At 45.6% G+C, this 24,593-nt stretch overlaps 2 long non-coding RNA genes across 9 annotated transcripts; one reads left to right on the top strand and one right to left on the bottom strand.

Annotated features, from left to right (window-relative positions):
- Positions 1 to 3,867: 3,867 nt before the first annotated feature.
- On the top strand, positions 3,868 to 12,656 carry LOC106558837. Of its 7 annotated transcripts, none has more exons than XR_005359863.1 (4): positions 3,868 to 4,047; positions 9,664 to 9,749; positions 10,784 to 10,853; positions 12,109 to 12,650. It is a non-coding gene; the product is annotated as an uncharacterized LOC106558837 (long non-coding RNA). The 7 variants fall into 7 exon arrangements; XR_005359859.1 differs by having other exon boundaries at positions 9,616 to 9,749; XR_005359858.1 differs by lacking the exon at positions 3,868 to 4,047 and adding an exon at positions 6,950 to 8,139 and having other exon boundaries at positions 8,608 to 9,749; positions 12,109 to 12,656.
- Positions 10,490 to 14,651, bottom strand: LOC119871910. 2 transcript variants are annotated; one of them, XR_005359865.1, is made up of 3 exons: positions 14,110 to 14,568; positions 11,271 to 12,364; positions 10,490 to 10,838 (listed from the first exon to the last, which is right to left on the bottom strand). It is a non-coding gene; the product is annotated as an uncharacterized LOC119871910 (long non-coding RNA). The 2 variants fall into 2 exon arrangements; XR_005359864.1 differs by having other exon boundaries at positions 10,490 to 12,364; positions 14,110 to 14,651.
- Positions 14,652 to 24,593: the final 9,942 nt, after the last annotated feature.

Genomic DNA, 24,593 nt, shown 5'->3' with positions numbered 1-24,593 from the left:
TAGGTAGCTACTGTTCCCTCATCTCTTATGTATTAATACTTAGTTATTATAGTCCCTGGAATAAAGGAATCACAACACAGGACCTCTGTGGTGATCAGTGGGATCTCCTACCTCCCAGGTGCTCTAAGGCTGCATTTCATCTTTGACTTTGCAGATAATACTCATGGTTGGGCTCATCACACTGGCCATAATCACTCTTTGGGTAGTAATCACAGGAGATAATCATGGACATGGGTCCTGCTTCCATCAAGCTCAATCCCATTGGAGAGACAGACAATGAACAAATAAATACACAAAAAAATCTAAAATGACACCTGTGAGGAGAGGTGCACAATGCCAGGAGGACATATAAGTGGAATTTTTACCCATCAAGAGCAGTCAAGGAAGGCTCTGAGGAAGGACTACAGGAACTGATACTGGAAGGAAAGAGTGGGGTAGGGGTGGAGAGCAAGTGGAAAGAGTCAATAGCATGTGCAAAGGCTCTGGGGCATGAAGGTCAGAGTTCCTTCCAAGAACCTTTACTGAGCAGATAACAAGATAGGTAAAAGACTGGGACAAGAGTGAGTGGGTTTGTAGCGGAAGATGGAGGCATTCCTTTACCATTTCTGGGTCATCCTTGAGGATGAGAAAGCAGGTTCGAGCCTTGGAAAGCAGAGAGGATTTGATAAAGACATTCATGAAGCAACATTCCCAGATTCTTCCTGATTCGAGGGAAAGCTCTATTGCTAAAAATGCATATTTAATCTAGATATGGTAAGTTTTATTTGAAGCCAATTGTTTATGTGAATGACTCAAGTTCTTTTGAAATTCCCCTACTAGCCCCAAACTAAGAGAACATATAAAACCAGTCTAGCATTTATAAGCACCATGGCACAGATATCCTTGGTAAGATTCCTGAATAATCTCATAAAAGGAGAGGAGGAATGTCCCAGACACTTATTCAACTATGATTTTATCCTTGTGAAAATTTCAGGGCAATCCAAAGTCAGCCCCAAACTATTCAAAGTCAGTTCAAAGGAGAGCTTCGGTATCTCTAGATCCAGACACCTTGCCTACTAAATTTTTCTTTATTGAAAAAAAGAAAGTGGCCCATTAGGCTAGGGAGGATGAATTACCCACTACAATACAGATGGCACTCTCTGCATTATTTTTTTTTTCTTTTCCTATTAACTTGGAGCACCTGAAAGCGGTAAATCCAACCTTCCATCCACCCCTGCCCTGCTTTTAAAAAGAGTTCCCTGGGGAGAAATATCCACATTGCAAAACTTGAGAATGTCTGCCAGTTAGAAAAAAAGTTTCTATAACCTGAAGCAATATGTGTGTAAAAACAAAATCAAAACACAAACAAAAAAGCTGGAGGGAGGGAAGTGCTTAAATACAAATTGCTTTAAAATTAAAATAATTTTTCCCCAAAAAAGGATAACTGGGACCTGATTTAGAAGAGAAGAAAAAATACAAGCCAAGTCAGGGCACAAATATGAAGATTATTTTTTTCTAAAAACACTTCTGATGGAGAAGAGTGGGGGCAGGCAGGTGGGAGGTGCATTTATGCTCAATTTTGGATGTGTGGCAGTGTTGATACCAAACAGTATCCCATAGCCTTCAAACCTGGGAATTTCTCCCAAGGAAATACTTTGAATGAATAAAGTGAGTTATATGTACATGGATGCTCATTGTTTCATTATTTACAATTTTTAAAAAGAAGTTAGAGTTTATTCTGGGGAGAATGGGGTCAGGGTGTTATGTGTGAGTCAAATGATCCAAAGGCATTCAGAGTCCATGCAGATGTGGAGGATGGGTTAGGAGTAGGAGGAAGGTAGGCAGGGTGGTGGTGAGTTGGTCTAGATAAGAGATCAAGAGGCCTGACTAAGGCTGTAGCCTTGAGGTTAGAGAGGAGAGATTAGTCAAAGAGATATTTAAAGAATTGTCTAAATGTGCATAGGGAAATGGGGGAAAGATTCTGTAATGATACTTAGTTTGAGTGGATGGTAGTGTAACCGAGGAGGATGGGGAAAACAGGTGAATGAGTCTGGTGTATGTCTGTCTGACTGAGGGCTGGAGTGAAGGGGTGGAGAGAGTAGGCATTCTTGGGGTATGCTAAGTTTGAGCTATCCACTGGATAGCCCGGTAAAGATGCCCAAGAGGAGGCGATGGAAAATGTGGGGCTGAGAGAGGAAGGTGGCTAGAGATAAAGAACAATAAATAAACGTTTCCCATAAGAAATGTAAGATCATCAGTGGCTTCCTCTTTTCTTTTTTTTTTTTTTTTTATCTTGGTCTTCATCTTGTTCGGTCTTTCAGAGTAGTGATGCTGTTGACTCTTCTGGACGGTCTCTCCTCCACGAGTCCCTGAACACATTCTTCACCTTTCCTTACTTCCGGGCTTGTTTTTTTCCCTTTCATTTTAAAAGTTATTTAGAGTAAATATTTCTCCCCAAGTAATCTATTTTTCCTGTAGAAGAAACCTGGGAAATACAGATCATTAGGGGCACCTAAGTAGGCCAGTGGTTGACTGTCTGCCTTGGATCGGTTTATGATCCCAAGGTGCTAGGATCAAGTCCTGCATTGGGCTCCCTACAGGGAGGCTGCTTCTCCCTCTGCCTATGTCTCTACCTCTCTCTCTCTCTCTCTCTCTCTCTGTATCGCATAAATTAAAAAAAAAATTTAAATCATAAAAAATACAGATCTTTAAAAAGAAAAAGTCACCAACCAATTTGGTGTATATCCTTCCAACTCAGCCTTCAAGTGCCTCCTGCTAATTGGTTGGGTTTCCTCCCCTATCACAGGACACATTCTTCCAATGGTCATTTATCACAATTAAAACTGAATAATTATTTGCATCATTACTTCTCTTAAAAACTGAGTTTGATGAAAGTATTCGTATAAACACATTTTTTTATCAAAATGAGACCGATTAGTAGGTAATATTTTATGGTGTGTTTTCCTCATGCATTAATGCATCCTGAGCACTCTTCACGTACTCATGTCAATTTGCAGGAGCCGTTTTGATGCTACCTAGTATTGAATTTAACTGGATGGCTGAGCCCAAATTTATCTCAGTCCGTTACTGGACATTTGAGGTATTTCCAATTTTTCGCTAATCTACTGCTTTCGACATCTTAATAGATAAATCTCCCCCTGCTTCTTTGATTATCTCCTAAAAATAGAATTGCTGGGTCCAAAAATATGCCACATTTTCAGCTTTTGATGGAGGTCTACAAATTGTCTTCCAAAAAGCCTACCAATTTACACTTTTACTTTTTTGCTTTATTAAAACTTTTTCCTATCACAAAAATAGTACATATTAACTGTAGACAGAATACAGATAAGCAAATCCCAGGATGCTGCTTTATAACCCCTTTTAGGTGAATTCGTCCTGTATTTGTCTAATAGATGCCCTCGGGAGGTAGACTCTGGCTGGAGGTACACCGTTACTGGCTGTGTGACCTTAGGTGAGTTACTTATGTCCGCAGGCTTCTGTTACTCACCTGTAACATGGCAGCATGGACAGGTTGTCATAAGGATGCATGATAAGCATGCACTTGGCATGTTATAAATTCTAAAGCTAGTTTCCTATAATTCTGTTTGCACCTTGCTTTTCTACCCTGGTTATACAGACAAGCATCTTCCCTTTGTACCAAGTGGATACTTCTAGCTCCAATCTTTGACATAAGTACCCTAACTCCAAATACAATCAACACCAGCTGTGGCATTTTGCTGGCGTCATTTTCATTTGGTCCCAGCCAAACTAGTTAGGAGTTCCTCCTTCCCCCTGCCTGCCCCTGACTTACCCACTGCCATCTGTCCTCCGAAGCACCCAGGCAGAAACCACCAGAACATCGCCTTCCCCTCCCACAGTTTGCTGGGTTTCAACTCTGTCATTCCACTATGCTGCGTAGGACTGGAGTCAGACAGATCTTGGTTGAACCCTGGCACTGCTGCCCACATTCTGTGTGACCACAAGCAGCTGCTTTCCTTCTGTGGGACCTAAGCTTCTTCATCTGTAAGATGGGCTGATAGCAGACCTGCCACTTAGGTGAAGTAAGAGGTAGGTGCTTAGCGTCTCAAAAGGGGGAGTTGTGGTTAGCATTATTATCCTTATCATCATCCTCTAGTGCTCCCTGGCCTTCATTATGGGGCAGGCCCAACCCCAGCCCACTCACAGCACTGATGGGGCCTCCAGACCCACCCCCACCTTCAGCCTTTCTTAGGCTGAATTCCAGCGTGCCGCCAGGATGACCTCTCCGTGGCTTGACTGGAGCGTCTGGCTCTACTCTCCATGGTTCACAATCACCAGCAAACTAAAGCCTGAATTGTCCTAGCATGGTTTCCACTGTCCGGGGTCTGTTTCTAGCCTGGGCACTCCTCTGCCTGCACCCCGCCATGCCTGGCTCCCAGCTCCCCATCTCTGCATCAACCTTGTGTCTGTCTTCTCACATTCTGTGATGGCCCCACCGCTGGGACAACACTGTTCCCCACCATCCCCAGCCTGCCTCAACCATGCCTCCTGGAGTTGGTCTTCTCTGACCAGCTCCTAGAACATTCTACCCCCCTCCTCCTCACCGCACACGTGACATGCCCTTCCCTGCGTGACGTGGAGGATGACACTGGGCCCTTCTTGACAACAGAGGCCCTCTTGATTCACCTCTGCATGCACCCCCCCTGCCCCCTGGCTCCCTCCCCAAACCCTCAATATTTGTTTGTTAACAGCACTGTTAATAAATAACATTCTTCTGGGATTTAGACGAACAAAAGTTTACCCACCGGCCAAAGGTTTTACAGAGATCATCTACCTGCCCTGTGACTTAGATGAAAAGGACAAAGAAAGGCCAAGACGGCAGCACCCCTCAGCAGAGCTCATGTGTCCATAGACCACATGTCTATGTGTCCCAGCTCATGTGCTGGGACGCACGTGTGCAGCGACTGTCCCAGTGCGGGTTGTGCATGCACGTGGGGTGAGCCTGAGAGGTACGTCCTGTGTGCCCTTCTCAGCCACGCGAGGGCAAGAGAGCGGGTCGTGCAAGGCTTGCCCGCTCTCCCGCTGGGGCAGGGCCAGAGCGCCCTACGGAGGGAGGGGTGGGGCTCCGCACTCCCCCTCTCTGTCCCAGAGGCATGTAAGTTTCAAGGAAATCTGTTTCGTCCTGTTGAGGAAGATGATGCAACCCGGCTAGAAAGGAAGTGGGGAGTTGCCTTACTACTACAAGCTAAGGAATGTCACGTCGCTCTGGTGTTCTTCACATTCCCAGAAATATGTCTTAGTTGAAAAGGAGGTGGATGACTCAATGTTGGCCCCGCTTTCGACAGATTAACTGCGGAGCCCCAGCGGTGCTAATGAGGCCAGGCCCGCAGAAAGTGCAGTGGGTGTGAGTTGCCAGGACCACCGCGGGTCCCCGCATCTGGGGGCTGCTGTGGCCCAGGGCATGTGGGGCCCAACCAAGTAAACACAGGACAGTTTTTCTCCAAGCTGGGGTAAGGGGCCCTCGGTCCATGTTGCCTTCATGTGACTCTAAGCTATCTCAACGTGCCTGACCAGGCGCCCTGAATTCAGTCATGGTGCTGATTATTTGCTTTGCAGAATTGGGTGTGTGTGTGGGGGGGGGGTAGTCTACCCTTAGAACAGGTTCCTGTAATATGATTCCTCTCCTTTTCAGAGAATTTGGTGCTTTATTCTAACTTGGCTATTCCTTCCTGGTCTCCATATCCCCTCCCTCCCCCATCCTCCAAATTAAACCTTTTTCTTGTAGAAAGACCTGGAAAATTATTTCAAGGGCAAGAATTTGGCAACTATCCCTGAAAACAAAGCACATGCTTTGCAGGGGTTTTATAATGTTCCAGAGAGCAGCCACCTGTTCCTTCCCACCCACCTCCGGGAGCCTGGCCATAGGGCCAGTGAACCGTGAGACAGGACCAGTGGCCAGCTTGCACTGCAGAAGCTCTGGGTTTCTCAGGGGCCTCCTCTGACCCGCAGTCCACATGCACCCCATCTGCATCCTGCCAGCCCGTTTGTTGGTAGTCACCGTTCCAAGGCCAATAGCCAAAAGCAATGCTGAGCTGTGGATGCCTCCCAGGCTCGGTTTACAAACTTAAATTTCCAAACACATATTTGCCCACCTGGAAGAGAGAAAACTCAGATTACCAAGGTTTCCAATAAGAACGGCACATCGACCAAAGGCAAGGAAGTGCAACACCAGCTCTGAAGAATCCTTGAGATTCCATCAAACAACAACTGGTGATGAGAAGTCAGGAAAGAGTCAGGTGACGGTTATAGCTCTTTACATTGTACAGCCAGGGGATACGTCTCCTAAACTCACTATCATGGAAACTTCCTGCTCCAAGACTCAATACTTTTTGTCCGCATGGCAACTAAACTGATAAAGGGCCAGCCCTTCTGTATCACCCACCTTGGTGGTGGGCCTGGATGTGAATGTGGGGCAGTGGCCTGAAGGCCACAGGCCAAAGGCTTGGAGCTAGACAGACCGGGAATGACTTCCAGCTTTGTTTTCTGGCTGTGAGAGTCAGAGTCCATTTCTTAGCCTCTCTGGTTTTATTCACTGTATCTGAAGACTTAGAAATAAATAACACCTGTCTCATTTGGTTGTGAACAGGACACAATAACTTCCTAATTTTGCAAAGTGCCTGAAACAGTGCCTGGCACACACATCACGATGCTTGGCAAATAAATAGATGCCAAGATTCCCTCCTTGGGGAGGGGAGGTGGTGTTTTTAGATGTGGGGTTCTCCATCTTAGGGCTTCGTGGCCTGAGTCTTGCCTCGTAGAGTCTCAGGGCGAAATCCCACAGCTCTACCAGAACTAAGTGTAAAACACCGATGGAGCCCAGCAAAGGGCAGGGAAGTCAGAGTCCAGGTGAGACTCCTAAGGCACAGAAAGGAAAGTCTGCCATCAAAGATGCTGTCCTGAGGGGCAAAGCTTGTATGGACCGAATGAAAGATTGGAATGGTGGGGAAGGGGCAGCCTGCAAACTGCCCCTTCCCCACTTCTCAGAAGAGTGCACCTTCTAAGGGGAAATCAGCTTTTAGAGACTGTATTAGTCACCTCTTCCAGACACCTGCTGAGACAGAGTCCACCCCAAATCTGTCATTGCCTGGGCCATGATGGGCAAGAGCTGGAGATCCTGTAGGAAATGCTGTAGCCAAAGGCTATAGGAAGAAAGGTGAACCCTACCTGAACTCAGCCTGTCACCCCTGGGGCCATCACACCTGGTCCTGCTTCCTGGTGGTGCGGCAGTAAGATATACAGGATCCTGTGCTCAGAGGGGACCCGTGCACGGGGTTTAATGATCTGCAATCACGGTCTTGAACTTAAAATTTTATCGCTGACCTTGTGGTTTGTAAGTGAAGTTCCATGGGATGATGGAGTATGTGCTAGGGGCTTGGAGCCTCACAGGAGGTCACAACTGCCCCTTCCCTGTCCCTTGGTCTCCTGGGGGACCCAGATCTCCTTCTCAGCCCCTATTGAGAAACCACTGACACCCTTTGCCCCCAGTGGGTCTGGCCCAGGTGACTTGGAGCATCCCCATCAACACATACACACACAGAGTCTGAGGACAGGGCTCCCAAGCATGGGTGCTGTGTTCCCAGTGAGGTCTGCATGGATCTCCCCATTTTCCATCTGAGGGGAGTATACTCATTAAATAGCAAATTTTAAAAAATGTTGGGAGAGAGACCACAGATAAAAAAGCAAAGCTTTTTCTCTCCGTTTTTTTTTTTTTTAAAGTTTTTAATTTTTTTATTCATTCATGATAGTCACACAGAGAGAGAGAGAGAGGCAGAGACACAGGCAGAGGGAGAAGCAGGCTACATGCAGGGAGCCCGACATGGGATTCGATCCAGGGCCTCCAGGATCGCGCCCTGGGCCAAAGACAGGCGCCAAACCGCTGCGCCACCCAGGGATCCCTCTCTCCGTTTTGAATACGGAATTCTGCATCTTTGTTTTGCACTGCCTCCCCCCGCTATGATATTAGCAGCCCTGCCTCTGGCCATAATTCCCTCCCATGTGGACATCTCATGTCAGCTGGAGATGCTAGCCAGGTGGACAAGGTCAGGTTCCTGCATTTCAGAGTTTTGTGTGTTACAAAGCAGAGGGCAAGCTCTCCTGTCATTCCAGAGGCCATGTGGAGTGGTGAGTGGGGCCACTTGACCCACTCTGTGGGGTCTTTGTAATTCTGGGGGCTTTGTAGTGCTGGGGGCTTGTCACCTGCCCAGGCCTGACTTCCTTGCCTGTGAAGATATTAGGCAATATGATTTTCAAAATCTTTTCTGTCTCTAAAAATACTTTATGATTCTGGGTACATGGTAAGACCCATTTCCTGTGAAATGGCTCATTTTCTGTGAAAATCCAGTGCAGTAGATAATACAGGATCCTCCAGTATCCTGGCAACAAAGGTTTGTTTTTTTTCTTTTTTTATGATTATTAGTGGTGGATAAACAACAGAAGGGGACCTATATTTGAAATGCCATTCCATGATCCAGATTTATTGTATAAAATAAAATATTTTTAAAAGAAATAAATAGATCAATAAGTAAAGTCTTATTATTGGGAAGTGGATTGAAAATAGGAACCTTAATTTATCGTTGTATCCTACATTAGCTACTGCATCATGTCGATGCCAGAGCCCACCATAGGCTGCTGATTGACAGCTGCTCAAGGTGTGTGCACACTGGAGCCTACATAGTTATTGTTCTCCAGAAGACCACAGAAATACGTCTAGAAAGGGTATAAGGAAGTGCAAGATTGGTAGCTGAAGTGTCCCCTATCCAGATCAGCAGGTAAATCCTCAGTCATCCAGGAAAGAAAGTACTTGCCCTTCTCCATGTCCACCACCGTGACACCTTTGGCACGCTGCACTTCTACTGCCTCCGGGGAAAACCTTTTCTGGGCTGCAAATGAACAAGTCAGCCCGTCCAAAGTGATGTGGGAAATGTGAGCCACATCTGATGTCTGGGACCTCTTCCTCTACCCAAATCTGCGGCAGACAATTTTCCACCCATAAGAAGGAGACTCTCATTTGAAATTCCTGGTTACGTTTTCTTCTCCATAAAGTGGGTCATAGATTCTAAGAAACACTGTTATCACCTTATTAAACACATACCCATAAGTTCTAAAATCCGGGATTGAAAGTTAGTACACGCACGGGAGCCCACAATGTTTGCCCATGAGAGTTCCATATTATGACAAACACTCCCTACACTGGAGACTGTTTTTGTTTGTACGGTGAGAAAGGGGTTTGGATGACATGGAGGATCTCACCATTCCTATCTGCATCTTCTGATGTGATGAATTACCCTTTGTTGTGAGAGTGTTGTAGTTCTTTGTTTTTTGCCAGAGACCAGTGTTCTAAAACACCTCATGGGGCCCTGGCAGGCAAGATTGTCTTTTGGGATAGAGCATAGTTGGGATTTCAGAAATCCTGTGACTTCAGAGTGTCAGGCTGGCCCAGGAAAAGGGCCAGACAGCTGTGGGGAAAGAATCTAAGGGGGGAAAGATAATCATCAGGAAAATTAACAAAAGGCTTCAGATTGTGTCATAATAACAGTTGCTGAAAATGGTTAAAATCACACATGCTGTTATTCCTTCTGGTTCAAACGCTCCCCTAAGACAGTGGAATTAGTAACAAAGGACTCTCCTCCTCTCCTCCGATTGAAGCTGGGCAGCAAGTTCAAGATGTCTTGAAAGAAAGCGAGAAGAGAAGCTTCCCTTTCAGCCCTCAGGAACCTGCAATCTCATAGCAGGTGTGGTAATCCGGGGCAAACATTTGATGGAAAGCGAGAAGCAACTCCCTTCACTTCAAAGATGGGATTGGTTGAGACCCTGAGGGTTGCTGAGCTAGGATGGAGCCAGTTCCAGGACCCAAACTTTTCCCCCATTCACACATTCTGGAAAGATGACCAGACCTTCTTGTACAGGAGTTTTCCCAAATGCAAAATCAGAAAAAAAAACTTTTTTTTTTTTTAAAGATTTAATTTATTTTTTCATGAGACACACACACACACACACAGAGACAGAGAGACAGAGAGAGAGAGGCAGAGACACAGGCAGAGGGAGAACAAGCTCCACGCAGGGAGCCCGACGCGGGACCCGATCCTGGGTCTCCAGGATCACGCCCCGGGCCGAAGGCGGCGCTAAACCGCTGGCCACTGGGGCTGCCCAGAAAAAAATATCTTAACCCATTTTGTAGAATGATTGCAGGGAAAGCACGCCGTCAGTAGTAATATTTGAGAAGGACTTTACTCGTAGCTAGTTGTTGCATAAATGCTACGATTGCCAGGCCCCGGGCGAAGCCTGCCTGGTGTAAAGTTGCAGCCTCCAGGCCAGTTCACCTGCGTGGAATCTCTTGCCAGACGATAGTCAATGTCCCATTCGGGGGCCTTAGTAACATAAAGCGTATGGAACCCAGAATGTGCATCACGCCAGAGACTGAACCTTCAATAGCATGGCGCAGAATGGGAAACCACTACTCCCTTGGCCCATCTGAGAAATTCTTTTTATTTTATTACGTACAGTCTCCTCCTTCCTTTGATCATGAATCAGAACGTTTTACAGCTAGAAGGAGTTTTAGGGATATTCTAGCCGTTTCTCATTTTACCAACCACAGGTCCTGGAATTGAGCAGTACCAAAGTTTTCTGACTCAGAGCATTGTTCAGAGGAATCACCTAGCTCAACGCAATTGCAGCCTAAGGGCATCAGCCGTGCTCACGATTCCCACCGCAGGGCGAACATAAGCACATTCTTCCTTGGACTTTGCTGCACTGTGTTTTTTTATAGAAACACCCTTGCCGGCGGGATGCCAGAAGGCCACTCTCAGGAGGGGACCCTCGGTCTGTGGATGGAAAAGGTCGGTCAGCCACGGTCTGTGATTTTGCGAGTTAGCACATTGTGATCTTCCCCACAGTCTTATGAAACAGGCATCCACAGAAAAATGCAGGTCAGAAGTAGAAGCAACTTCTCCCAATGGTGGGAGGTCAGGCTTGAAGCCCAGATTCCAAAGACTTGCCCTCTTGCCACTTCCCCTAAAGCATTATCAGAGAAGCTGTCCTGGACAGGTGACCAAGGCAAGCACTCGGCCTTAGGGAGAAGTCTGGGCTGGACTCCTGAAACTGGAGGGTAGGCTGGAAGGAACAGGCAAGGAGCCAGTTTACAGACCCTGTCCCCAAGGGGGCAGAGCTACGTGGATGCTAAGGCTGGGGGTGTGGACCCTGACGTGGCATGTTTCCCTTGCCCTCTGCCCTGAGCAAACCCAGCCCCGGGTTACCTGTTGACTGATGGGGCCTTGCCTCTGCAACGTAGCAGCCCTCCTGACCTCCACCGGGGTGTTTTATGCTGAGTCAACTGCCTTGCAAACTCCTTTCAGCACACAGCAGCTGGTCACCAAGCTGGAGCATGGAGCCCCTTCCTGGACACCCCCCTGAGGTATAAGCAGGGGAGTCAGGCAGCTGACTCCTGCAGCCTGCCTCTCTCACTTCCCAGCCGCATCGGCTTGGGCAGGTCACTAAGCCTCTGTGTGTCTCAGTTTCTTCATCTGTGAAATGGAGAACATAACAGGTGATAGATAACTGGACCCATCTCATGGTGCCGTTTGAACAGGAAATGAGTCAAGTCCACCTGGAAGTGCTAGAAATGGAGCTGGCGCATAGTAGGTGCTCAGAGCGGATGCCTCTCGTTGGTTTCTGCGCACACGGATCAGGGCACCGGGCAGAGCTCCCCTGAAGGGACCTCACCAGGACCTCGTCCAGGCTGAGGACACACTGTCTTCTGAGTCAGGCCATTCCATTTTTGGACCGCTCTGACTAAGAACATTCTTCCTTATGTTCAGCCAAGTCCACCTCCCTGCAACTCCCACTCACTGGTCCCAGCTCTGCCAGAAGGCAAATGTCAAAAAAATATTCTTGAAAGAGAGGACATAGAAGGTAAATAATAATGAAAGAATTGGGTTGAGGGATTACAGTCTCTCCCCCAGCCATTCCCACAGCCAAGCACAGCCTGGGGGGCATCAGACCTTTGAGTGACATTTGAAAATCCACAGAAGCTCTAAGTTCTTCAGTGCTTCCTTTAGAAACGCATGAAACAACTTCTTTCTCCCTGTTTTCCAGACCTGAGTGTGCTGTCAGATTGCCATGAGACCAAGTGAAGAGTCACTCCAAGTGTGCAAAGGTGACAGTCACAAGGGCTAGAGAGCTGTGACCCGACCTCACTTAATACGTGCCGTCCGCCCCGTAATCACTGTCCATCCAGGGGTGTGGCCCAGGAGGCGGTGACGCGTGGCAGGCCTCCTGTTTGCGGAGCGCTTCTGGCGTCAGGTGTAAAATCACGGCCGGTGTGTCCATTTCCCACCTTCCGCGGCGTGTACTACAAGGAAGGATAAATGCACACATCTTTTTCTATGTAGATTTGACAGCTTAGCTCCCCACTGACTCTTGTTAAAAATGATTCGAAATAGAGTCTTTCAGTGCTGCAAGAGGAGAAGGTTCTGGAGACCTGTTGCACAACACTGTGAAGTAGATTGAAGGCTACTGAGACACATACTTAAAAATGACTCGGATGGTGAGTCCAATGCTATGTGCTTCCTACCATGATAGAAATGTATAAATCATTAAACGTGTTAGAAAAAAAATGACTCGAGCATTTCAAGAATAAATCAGTGAAAACTCAGGATACATGTTGGGACTCCTCTCGGCTGCACTAGGGCAGGGCAGGAGTGACTTTGGTCCACAGCTCTTGGTGGTGGGACTGTTATATTGTGTTTCTAAACCAAATGTGATCTGGCTCTGAACCCTTACAGGGCCAGGCAGGTGGCAGGATCAGTCACTAGTTGGGCATTTTGTGCCTCCAAGGGCTCATCCAAGGATCCAGAACAAAGCAGAGGGGCCCCATCTTTCGTCCCTGACCTCTGGCGCCGCCTCTCCCCATCATCTATGGCTGAGCAGTGCTATAGCCTCTCAGGTTTTATGGACCCCAGCTTGTGAGAGCTTTCCAAGGACTTGACCCCAGAGACCCTCCGTGCTCTTCTCAAGGTCGAAGGGCCCACTCTCCGCTCCCAGTGTGCCCGTCCCAAAACCCCACAGGTCCCCCTGCACACAAGCTCTCTGTCACATTGCCCTGTCACCACCCATGAGACAATCCATTTTATCTCTCTCCTGGAGCCCCAAACAAAAAAGCTTCTTAGCCTAATACCCCATCCCTCTCCAGGGGATACTGTAAGAAGCTCAGGCCTCTTAAAGGGTTTTTGGGGGGTAAGTGGTCTGCACCTCCCTGGTGCTTTCACCAGGGTAGAATCAACACAGGCTAACAGACACCCAGGATGTGGGTCTATCCTTAGTCCTCACCAGGTCACATTAAGACCCTCAGTGCTTAGAAGGCCACATGACTCCATCTCTGGGTCTCCAGTGACAACCGAGAGCTTGCCTTCTGGGCAGGACGGTTCCAGGGATTCTGGTGGCGTCCCCGGGAGTCAGGCTACAGCAGGGACCGGGCCTGGTGTCTGGCAGGTAGGGACCCATCAGCCTGGATTTCTTAAGGCTCAGAAAGAAAACCCTGTGTTTGACTCAGACAACGGTTTGCGTTTCCCGTGTTTTAAATATTAACTGGGACCACTGCCATCTCCTCCCCCCAGCTGGATCCTTCGTCCCTTGGAATCGGGCAAATGAAACTAGTGGAGTCCTCCTGGCCTCCTGGCCTCCTGCTGTGGCTCCGGGGCTCCGGGGCTCACTCCCTGTAGGGCTAAGCTCCCACGGCCTCTGGGGCACAGAAGCGTCTGGCTCACCTCCTCCTTCCTGCCTTCTTCCTCTTTCCTCACGGCACACAGTGGGGGGCCAAGGTCCTGGCCTTGGACCTCTGTCCTCCCACCCTCCTGGGTCACAACCACTGGTTTACCGAGGGCATGAACTCTCTCCTGAATCAACAAAGGGGCACTGACTCAGCGTGCAAGCGGCCGTCTGGGCACCGGACCCTCCCTCTGCCCGCATCCCTGGCTCCGCCACCTCGGCGCAACCTGGGGGTCCCCTCCTCACTCACCCAGCCCCTCAGGGGTCCAGTCACAGGAGCTCCCAGGGGACACAGGGCCGGCCGCCCTACCAGGTCACCCTTTTACCCACCTGCCACTTTCTTCCTTGCAAATGCCCAGCTCCAGCTCCTAAAATCAGAGCCTTTTGTTCAGCCCCCACCACCTCTGTCCATCTGCTGTTGGAAAACACCGACTGGCAAAGGGAAATTGAACCCGTAGGGGGGTCTCCCCTGAGGGGGCCGCACACCCCTAACTGGGGGGCTGCAGGAACAAGGGGCTTGGCAACGTGCTCAGTCAACTCTGCACAGTCTCTTGGGAGCCTTCCCTTTCTCCTGGGCACTTCCACAACTTTGGATACTACCCAGTGTTGTTTCCCCAGCTGAGACTCAGTCTCCAGCAAGTGTCTTACTGAGCACCTGCTATGCGCCAGGCGCTGGGGTAGGCAGCTCCAAAGGGTGATGATGAGTGGGAGGGGACGGCCGTCACTGGGTGCTCACTGTGTGCCAGGCACTGTCCTGCGCACATCACATATTCGGACTCCATTAATCCTCACAACGGGCCCATCTAGTCCTCAGAAAACGCCCACGAAATGGGTGCTCTCATCATCCGGTGTCACAGATGGATGGATGACAGAGCTGCCCGAGGTCATGCAGCCAGTGGGTGGAGAGGTCTGCAGGGATCACAGGAGTCCTCTGCCCGTGTCCCTGGAGAGTACCTCCCACAGAGGGAGAGGCAGTAAGGGAGAGGGTGGACAAAGAGGTGGCCCCCAGCCCAGGGCAGGAGGGCGGTCGGAGGGGACCAGGACACAAGGAGGCCCGGGGGATGGAGGTGTACGTGGAAGAGCCGTGAGCCAGAGAACCTAGGGGCTAAGCGCTCTCTACTGTTCTGGATCAGGTCCTGGATGCCAGAGGCCACAAGGGACGGTATTGGGACAGTTGGTACAATTTGAATATGGACTGTGGATTGGATGATAGCTTTGTCAGGGCAAAGTTTCCTGGTTTTGATCATTGTGTTGTGGTTGTGCACAAGAATGTTTTTGTTAGGGAATACACACTGTGGTGTGCGGGACACAATGCCTGCTTCTTAGTCTCAAATGGTTCAGAGAAAATATGTACTTATATGTGTGTATATGTCTATATGTGTGCCTGTAGGTGAGCATTTGAGTGTGCGTGTGGCTATATGTGTGTGTGCATTTGGATGTTGTGTGTCTATGTGTGCGTGTGTGTTTGGGTACGGGGTGTGTGTTTGGGTGTGCACGTGTGTGTGTGTGTGTGTGTGTGTGTATCTAGAGAGCTGGAAAGAGAGAGAGAGAGAACGATACAGCTAACAAGCAAAGTGTGAATGAATGAATCTGGGTAAAGGGTATAAGGGAGTTCCTTGCACTAGTCTTGCAACTTTTCAGCAAACTTGAATTATTCTAGAACACAAAGTTACCAAGAATATATGACTTAAACAGTAGTACAGGAAATTATAAAAACCAAATAATCCCTATCAGATACGTTAAAGGGATTGCCTACTGGGAGGAGGGGGTACAGGTGGAAAAAGGATAAAAATGAAGGCACTAAATGGAAGAAAGGAATAAAAAGAAGGGCAGAGAGAGAGAGAAAGAGAGGGAAGGACAGAGGAAAGGAAGAAAGAGGAATAGGATGGAGGGAGGGATTGAGGGAAGGAAGGAAGGAAGGTGAAAGAAAGGAAGGAAGGCAAGTAGGTAGGAAGGAAGGAGGATGGAAGGAAGGAAGGAAGGAAGGAAGGAAGGAAGGAAGGAAGGAAGGAAGGAAGGAGAAAGTCTGGGTCTTTGTAGCTCATTCCTTGAGTGCACTCATCCTCCTGACACCACCTTTCCATATCTGGAGGATGGCTCCTAAATCCTCATCCCAGCTGGTCAAGTGTGCCAATCCTGCAAGCAGAGGTGCTTGGTACAGGACACCTCCTGGGCACCCTACTGTTAACTATGATTCACAACCCAAATTGCCTTTCCCTCTTTGTCCCTTTGACCTTGCTTTGCCCCAGGGCCAGCGCCACCCCCATGGCTCCAGTTCCCTCTCCTTCTTCCCTTCATCCAGGTTGCAGCCACATCTTATTCTTTCTTCCTCTGATCTGCTCCTCTCCATCTTCCTTTCTGTCCCAGCGCCCGGAACCTCGCCCAGGCTTGCTGCTATGGCCTCGCACCTGGGTGCACGTCCCCCACTCTGTGCATCTGCAGTTCAGGGACATTTGCGACCAGCCCAACTTCCCTGGCACACTGCTGTGCTCTCCTGGAGCTCAAGAATACACTCCAAAGCAATCCATTCCTCTCCTGTCTCTGATTCTTTCACAAATATTTGTTTCAACTTCCAACTTTATCAAAAGTCCTTGGAAGCAGGTACTGCTCCAACCTGGGACACCAATTGTCCCTTCTGCAGTGCCTGGCATGTAGCTGGATGCCTGGCAGTGGGAATATAATAGACACTTGATCCATAAACGGGTTTTTCCTTATTTCTGAGTAATTCAGTTATACCAATGCTCATCTTATGTATTTGGGATGACAATGAAAGAGAATAAAGGACAGGATCAGGACCCTAGAGCAGTTTGGGGTCCCTCCTGGGGTGTCCCCATGTCAGGGACAATAGCCCTTGGGATCTCTTACAAGGCTCTGCCAAAAAACTGCCCTGGGAGAACTAAAGGCCAATTCTGGGGCAGCTCTGTATTTTCAAGTTCCCAATAAAACTCATAATATGGTTTTTAAAATATATATTTATTTCTGTAAATGTTCCAAAGCTTAACTCAGTTTAAAGCACACTCCAGCATCAGGTGCTACCTCTTAGATTTCTCATTTCCCAGCCCAAGACATATATTTTTTTGTATCACCACAAACAGCAATCAATTCTATTTCCAGTTGCTTCCAAAACAACTCTAATGGGCCAGTCACTGCCCAAACAAGGAAAGGGCTGGGTGGGTAAGCCCACGTCTGTCATCATCGGAAACCAAGTCATCCAGCTAAACGTCTCACCAACCCCAGACCCATATATTTAATTCCTTGTTTCTTGATATTTCATAATTTCAGCTCATAAAAGAGACCATGATGTAATGCCTAATAAATGCCAAAGTAGCCTTTTCGAGAAGTGACACCAAACATGGGCAGGATGCCTAAGCCAAGTTTGCTCGGGCAAGGGTTCAGGTATCTGTTGTCATGTAGGTTTTCATCTGAGAGGCTGGTTCATAAACAGGGTTGGTAGAGGTTTTGATCTATCTAAACTTCAAAGCACTGTGGTTTGAGCCCACACAGGATGTATTCGAGAGAATCTCTATGTCACTGGGGGGGACAGGTACCAAAACATGTATATCCTCCCAGAGCCAATAATATCAAGGACCACTTCCTGTGAGTGGTGGTTTTTTTTTTTCTCACTATAATGTAAACTTCCTGTTACGATTTTAACCAGTTGCCTCTTGTCCAGTTCTCAGGGGAGACAGTCATCAGTTGGTCATGAGCCTGTGAACAATGCTTTAGCCTTTCTATATGAACATAGCATGACCGGTCTTCTTTCTGTGGACCATCTGCTTCGAGTTGTTTGTGCAGGTGTGATGTATTTTTCTCCCTAATTTCTCAATTCTCTGTTTACTTTTGAAGTTAGAACATATACTTGCTATTCATGGATCCAGAGGAAAGAACAATGTCTTGGCCATAGAAGGGAGTTCAAACTATGAGTTTGGCTCATCAGATTCTATGCTCCAAACAGCTGCCTTGGTGAGCCCTGTGCTGGCTCCCTTCAAATACAATAATCACAAGAAGACATCTCAGAGATGCTCACTCAGGTCCAGCCTTCCCCCATGTGGGCTTCCATGGAAGGCCCAGTCATCCACAGTTACCGTCTTTAAGGACACAGGTGGAAAAAAAAAAAGAAAGGACACAGGTGAGAAGCATGTCCAGAATTACCCACATACTGACTCTTCCCTCCTCCTGCTTTTCTGCTGAAATAACCCAACAAACATATCTGGGATGGTTCTAGAACCCTCTAAATCCACTCCTCTTTGCCCCATGCAGCCCCAGGGATCCCTGGCATTGAGGCTGAGCCGAATGCTGGTGGCTAGCAGAGAAAGTCCACTGCAGGGAGTCAGACAGTGGCTCAGCAGAGGGCGCATCCACTGTGGCTATGGGAAGCAGGGTCAGGTCCCTGCTTCATGAAGGGCGTTAGGTTTCACGGAGAGATTGCTTTCATCCTCACACACCCTCTCTCATCATCCCACTGGACTCCCAAAGAAAAATTAAAATGCAGCTTTAAAATATATGCCCCCCTTCCCCCATTTTGACTGGCTCTAAATAAATGACCAATGATCCAATAAAGCGGCTTTCAAGATTCTGTTCAAAGGAGGACCTAATATGTACTGGATTCTATTCTAGGGCTAAGGACAATGTACCTCCTCTTATGAGTCCAGTCTAGGAGGGATGGGGCTGATCAAATATTGCAAGGACTGTTCTTCTACTAAGCAACCATGTATATAGTTTATCTGAGACTCACATTTACTGGGGTGTCCTGCATTTCCGTTTATTAAATTTGGCAGCCCTGATTGGGAAAGGTAGACATGATTACGGGGAGAAAGGGGCTTTCAGGGCTCATAGGGAGGGCCCCCAGCCCAAGGCTAATTGGGATTTCATAAAGGGAATGCAATCTCCCTTACAATGGGTAATTTTTTTTTTGTAATTTTTTTTTAACTTTCTCCTCACAACCCATATATACATATATATTAAATATTTTATTTATTCAAGAGAGACACAGAGAGAAAGAGAGCAGAGACATAGGCAGAGGGAGGAGAAGCAGGCTCCCTGCAAGGAGCCGGATATAGGACTCAATCCTGGGACCCCAGGATCATGCCCTGAGCCGAAGGCAGACGCTCAACCACAGAGCCACTCAGGCATCCCTTCTTTAAATATTTTATTTATTTATTTGAGAGCAAGCACATGAGCATGAGCTAGGTGAGGGGCAGAGGGAGAAGCAGGCTCCATGCAAGGAGCCTGATGCGGAACTTGATCCTAGAACCCCAGGATCACGCCCTGAGCCCAAGGCAGACGCTCAACCACTGAGCCACCCAGGCGTCCCACAACTCTGAATATATTATGTGCAAATGAACTGACATTGCAAGGCTGGTCAGGTTCCCTTTGCCCCTAGGCCCACTCTCCATCCTTCCTCATCCTGCTAATCCTTTGCCCTCTGGCTTCTGTTGGGTTTGGCCAGTGGGAGGCACCTGTAGGAGACCAAGGTTAGCAGAAGGCTACAGCTCCTCCTGGATGGCCTCTTCATATAGCTACTGTGTCTATTGTGTCTCTCAGGGGCCCTTGGTCCTTTCAGAGCCAAAGGTGGCCTCAGCCAGCACCCCACCCCCACTCCCATCCCACCCTGCCTTAGTGCCCAGCCCTGGTGTATGTCCCATGCTTTGTTAAATACATTCCGTTATTTCCCAGTTTAATCGAGCTATCAATTTCCTTCACAGAACTGGACAAAAATAGCTCTCATTGCTTGCCCAAGTTAACCTATAAATACAACACAAGGAATTGAAAGTCCCATTAGAGTTTCTCATTTTATTTTGTTTTTTAAATGAAAACATTTTCTTTTGTGTTTTAAAATTTTTATTTTGTTTTTTAAAAATTGACTATATTATAATATTTGTTTGGAACAACTGTATGAAGAATAGCCAATAGTTTTTTATTTTTATTTTATGGAAAACTAGTATTAAGAAGGAAATTTGCCCCAAAAGTATGACTGGTCTTCTTTCTGAGTAGCTAGTTTTAAGCTACAGTAACTAAAATAACAAGTAACAGATAAGAAAAGGCTCAGAAACAGACCCACGTAAATGTGGGAATTGAGTGTATGATGAAGTATAACATGTTAAATTATCTTAGAAAGGTTATTTAATTAATAATTTTGAGACAACTGATTCATGATTTGGAAAAAGAGGAAAAGAAAAAAGCTAGACCCCTACCCCATATCTTATATAAAAATAAATGGTAAATGATTAAAGAGTTAATGTTTAAAAAATATTGTAATATTTGATGAAAGCATAAATAAATATCGTCATAATGCCAGGATGAAGAAGAGTTTTCTATACCAGAGCAAGAAACCATAATTTTAAAAATCCCGAGATTTAAGTATCTAAGTATTTATACTTCTGAATGCAAAAATGCCATAATCAAAGTTAAAAGACTGATGACAAGCGTGTTTTCTGCAAAGATTTTTTTAAAAAAATCACAGGTTTAATTATAAAGAGGTCTTCCAAATCAATTTAAAAAAAAGACAAATTCTCTAATAGAAAAAATCTGTCTTTGTCACAAAGACTGTAACTAGCCAGTATTCTAAAAATGACTGATAGATTACAAAGGGGTGTTTCATCACATTAGTAATCAAAGATATTCAAATTAAAATGGGATGTTTTTAAACAATTACATTTTAAAAATTTAAATATGGGAGCCATTATGGATAAGAATATAGGGGGAGGTGGAAAACACACTGGAAAGATCTTTGTGGAAAGATATTTGGCCATATTTATCAAAGATCTTAGAAAGGTCCACTTTTTAAGTTGCAGGAGAAATCAAGGGACAAGTGTACAGAGATACACACAAGGGATGGGACACCTGGGTGGCTCAGGGGTTGAGGGTCTGCTTTGGCTCAGGGCATGATCCCCGGGTCCTGTGATTGAGTCCTGCATCGGGCTCGCCTTAGGGAGCCTGCTTCTCCCTCTGCCTATCTCTTGGCGTCTCTCTTTTTCTCTCATAAATAAATAAAACCTTAAAAAAAAAAAAAGATACACACAAGGATGAGGTTGGCCACTGCAGGCTGTGTATGGTGGCAAAACCTGAGAGCAGGCACAGTGTCCAACAGTAGCTGCTGGCAACATAATTATTGGACTATTTGCCAATGGAATGTCATGCAAGCATTTACAGTTATTATATTGGTTGACATGGAGGGATCTAACATTAAATGTTACATGAAAAAGTAATAGGCAGAACCATGCCTATTAAATGATCTCAGCTCTTTTCTTCCTCCCCTTCCTCCTTCTCAAAAAAATCTACTTATTTATCACTTTGCACTCACTAGGATGGCTATAATCAAGAATAAAAAGTGTTGGTGAAGATGTGCAGGAACCAGAATTCTCATACCTTGCTGGTGGGAATATAAATTGGTGCACCTGCTCCAGAAAAGAGTCAGCTATTAAACACAGAGTAACCATATGACCCAACAATTCCACTCCCTGGTACATAGCCAAGAGAAATAAAAATGTATGTCCCTACAAAAAGGTGTACCCAAATTTCATATATATATTATTCATAAGAGACAAAAGGGGAACAAGACAAAGGGTCCATACACAATTGATGAATGGATAAGTAAAATGTGGTCCATCCCAACAACAGGAAATTATTTACCATAGAAAGGAATGACATACTGATACGTGCTACAACATGCATGAATTTTGAAAACATACTGAGTGAAATAAGCCAGACAAAAGAGTACATATTGTCTAATTCCACTGATATGGAATGTCCAAAACAGGCAAATCCAGAGACAGAAGTTTGATTAGTAGTTGCCTAGGGTTTGGGTGGGAATGGTTTGGAGGGAAAAGTGGAATGACAGCTAAAGGGGTTTTGGGAGAGGTGATAAAAAGTTTCTAAAATTGATCATGGTGATTTTGCACAACTCTGTGAATATACTAAAAACGATTGAGTTTTATGTTTTAAATGGGTGAATTAAATGACATTTGAATAATATCTCAAAAAAGCTATTGCAAATCTGTTTACTGAGGCATAGAAAAAATTTTGGAAAGTATTTTTAATCAAAATGTTGGTAGCAAGTTGCCTCTAAGTGTGCAACATGCACCAGAGCCCCACGTGAGCTGTACTTCTTTCCATGAAAGTATCTGAAACAACTTCTATAATTTTGTTTTTGGATTTATTAGGCTACAAATAACCCATTTATGATTGGCTATGACTCACAGCAATCACCATGCAAATTTGGGAGTTTGAATGGGGGGGGAAATATATAGCCTACAGGTAGCATTCCAATGTGATAAATTTTTTATTTTTTAAGATTTTATTTTTAAGTAATCTCTACACCCAACGTGGCATTCAAATTCACAACCCTGAGATCAAGAGTTGCCTGCTCTACCTAGCCAGCCAGGGGCTCCTCCAATAGGAGGAGTGATGAGTGTCTGACAAACTATACATTATAAACTAATGTTGCATTTCATAGATATTTCAACATTCTTTTTTTTTTTTTTCTGTTTTTCCTCCACTTGTATTTAGTAGCCAATACAATTTTTCATGTCCCCTATATTTCTATGTGTCAGATGGGCTCAGAGACCTGAGCCCAAGGCCTGTGGGACTAACATCTAGGGCGGGAGTCCTCCTCATTTTCTCATCAAGGATTATGCCCACTTGCCTATTTGCTCCCAGTACCCAACACAGTGCCTGACAAATAGTCTGAACTCACTAAATATCTTTGGATTGATTGATTTATGGAGGCATCAGATCTTCCAAACCTTCTTTAAGAAGATATAATTTATACTATATAATTATATAGTATAATACTATATAAAATACTGTATAATTTTACTTAAAAGTCTTTCCTCCTGGGACACTGTGGCTGGCTTAGTGGTTGAGTGTCTGCCTTTGGCTTAGGGTGTGATCCTGGAGTCCTGGGACCAAGTCCTGCATCGGGCTCCCTGCAGAGAGCCTGCTTCTCCCTCTGCCTGTGTCTCTGCCTCTCTCTCTGCATCTCTTATGAATAAATAAATAAAATTTTTAAAAAAAGGTTTCCTTCCTTTTCAGACCTCCATAGATAATGGAGGTTATATGTTTGCATTCTTTCATTAAAAACCCTTCATATTCTTGATAAAGTAATCAAGATGCCTCTTAGTCAACTGTTTTATTAATGAGACAATTCTGGCTTATTTATTCACTAAAAAAAAATTATGATCAGTCTACACCCTGTCCAGTGTCTGTATGTCCTTGTCAACACTTATTGGGATAATATTTCATAAATGTTTGACAGATGTAATACATAGATAATATGATTACCCTCTAAATCATACTTGTTCATAATGCCAACTGTTACTCAGCTTGTGGTCACCCCTGGTTCCATGTTCTTTATCTTTCTACCTTGGACCTAGTTGTTCCTTATTCCTTATTTGGATAATTGCATTTTCTTCTATAACTTCTGTCTTGTAATTCTCTACTAAATTTTATAATTTTAAAGATAAGGTTAAATTTCATTCTGGTTTTACAGAAATTTTTGCTCCTAGAGGCTCAGTGAATACAGTTGGGCCAAGTTTTAGAAGTCCAGTTATTAAAACCTGTAATTGACCTAACATGGGTAATTCTCATAAAATAAACTTCCAGGATATAACACAGAACATCTGAAATTTTATTTTAAATATTCAAGAGTTAGAACATTTAAAATTTGATAGTCATATTTTAAAGGCTTAGCATTACATGTGGAAAAAGTTTCTCAGTGCTGCCAACTATATCTCTCTCGTAGGCACATTTAGAATGTGCCCACCTTCAGTTGTTGGTACAATAGCAAACAATGTTTCTCTTTTCTCTAACGCCTTCTTCATTTATTCACACTGTTTATGTTCTTGGCTATGTCTGGAGAGAAGATGATTTATCTTTAATATATTATACATGAGTTCAGAGACTTTTTCTCCATGTGAAACTCTGATATTCTACTTGCAAGTCACCCAAATGGAGACTTGGAGACATGGAGACTTCCCAAATGGGGCTTCTCTTGAAAGGCTCATCACCTAGACAGATTTTACTATAAATTAAATATAGCCCTGAAACATTTGGCTTAATATTATGAATGCAAGTCACTGAGCAAGTTCATAATGAAAATTACAAAACAATCTAATCCTCTCTCATTCTGCCTTATATAATTATTGCCACAATGCTTTTCTTAAAGTTATCTAGCTAATACACTTTTCCTATTCACATTAAGTGTCAACCTATTTCTCTATTTATTTTTTTGGTGTACTTGATCATTATTTTTGCACATAAAATGAACATCTCTTACATCAATTACTAAAGCATCTTTTTCTTGCAATAATAATTATGCATTGGGATCCCTGGGTGGCGCAGCGGTTTGGTGCCTGCCTTTGGCCCAGGGCGCGATCCTGGAGACCCGGGATCGAGTCCCACGTCAGGCTCCCGGTGCATGGAGCCTGCTTCTCCCTCGGCCTGTGTCTCTGCCTCTCTCTCTCTCTCTCTCTCTCTCTCTGTGTGACTATCATAAATAAATAAAAATTAAAAAAAATTAAAAAAATAATTATGCATTGATTCTTCAGCTGACAGAATTTTCAGATAAAGAGCACGTAGAAGATATTTTCTCTAAACATCTAAAATGGGACACCTGGGTGGTTCAGCGGTTTAGTGTCTGTCTTCAGCCCAGAGCGTGATCCCGGGGTCCTGGGATCGAGTCCCACATCGGGCTCCCTGAATGGAGCCTGCTTCTCCCTCTGCCTGTGTCTCTGCCTCTCTCTGTGTGTCTCTCATGAATAAATAAATAAAATCTTAAAAAAAAAGAACATCTAAAATACCCATATTTTGAAAGG

Source organism: Canis lupus, chromosome 5 (assembly GCF_011100685.1).
Source record: "Canis lupus familiaris isolate Mischka breed German Shepherd chromosome 5, alternate assembly UU_Cfam_GSD_1.0, whole genome shotgun sequence".
In the NCBI taxonomy this organism is placed as follows: domain Eukaryota; kingdom Metazoa; phylum Chordata; class Mammalia; order Carnivora; family Canidae; genus Canis; species Canis lupus.
This window is presented reverse-complemented; position numbering and strand designations above follow the sequence as displayed.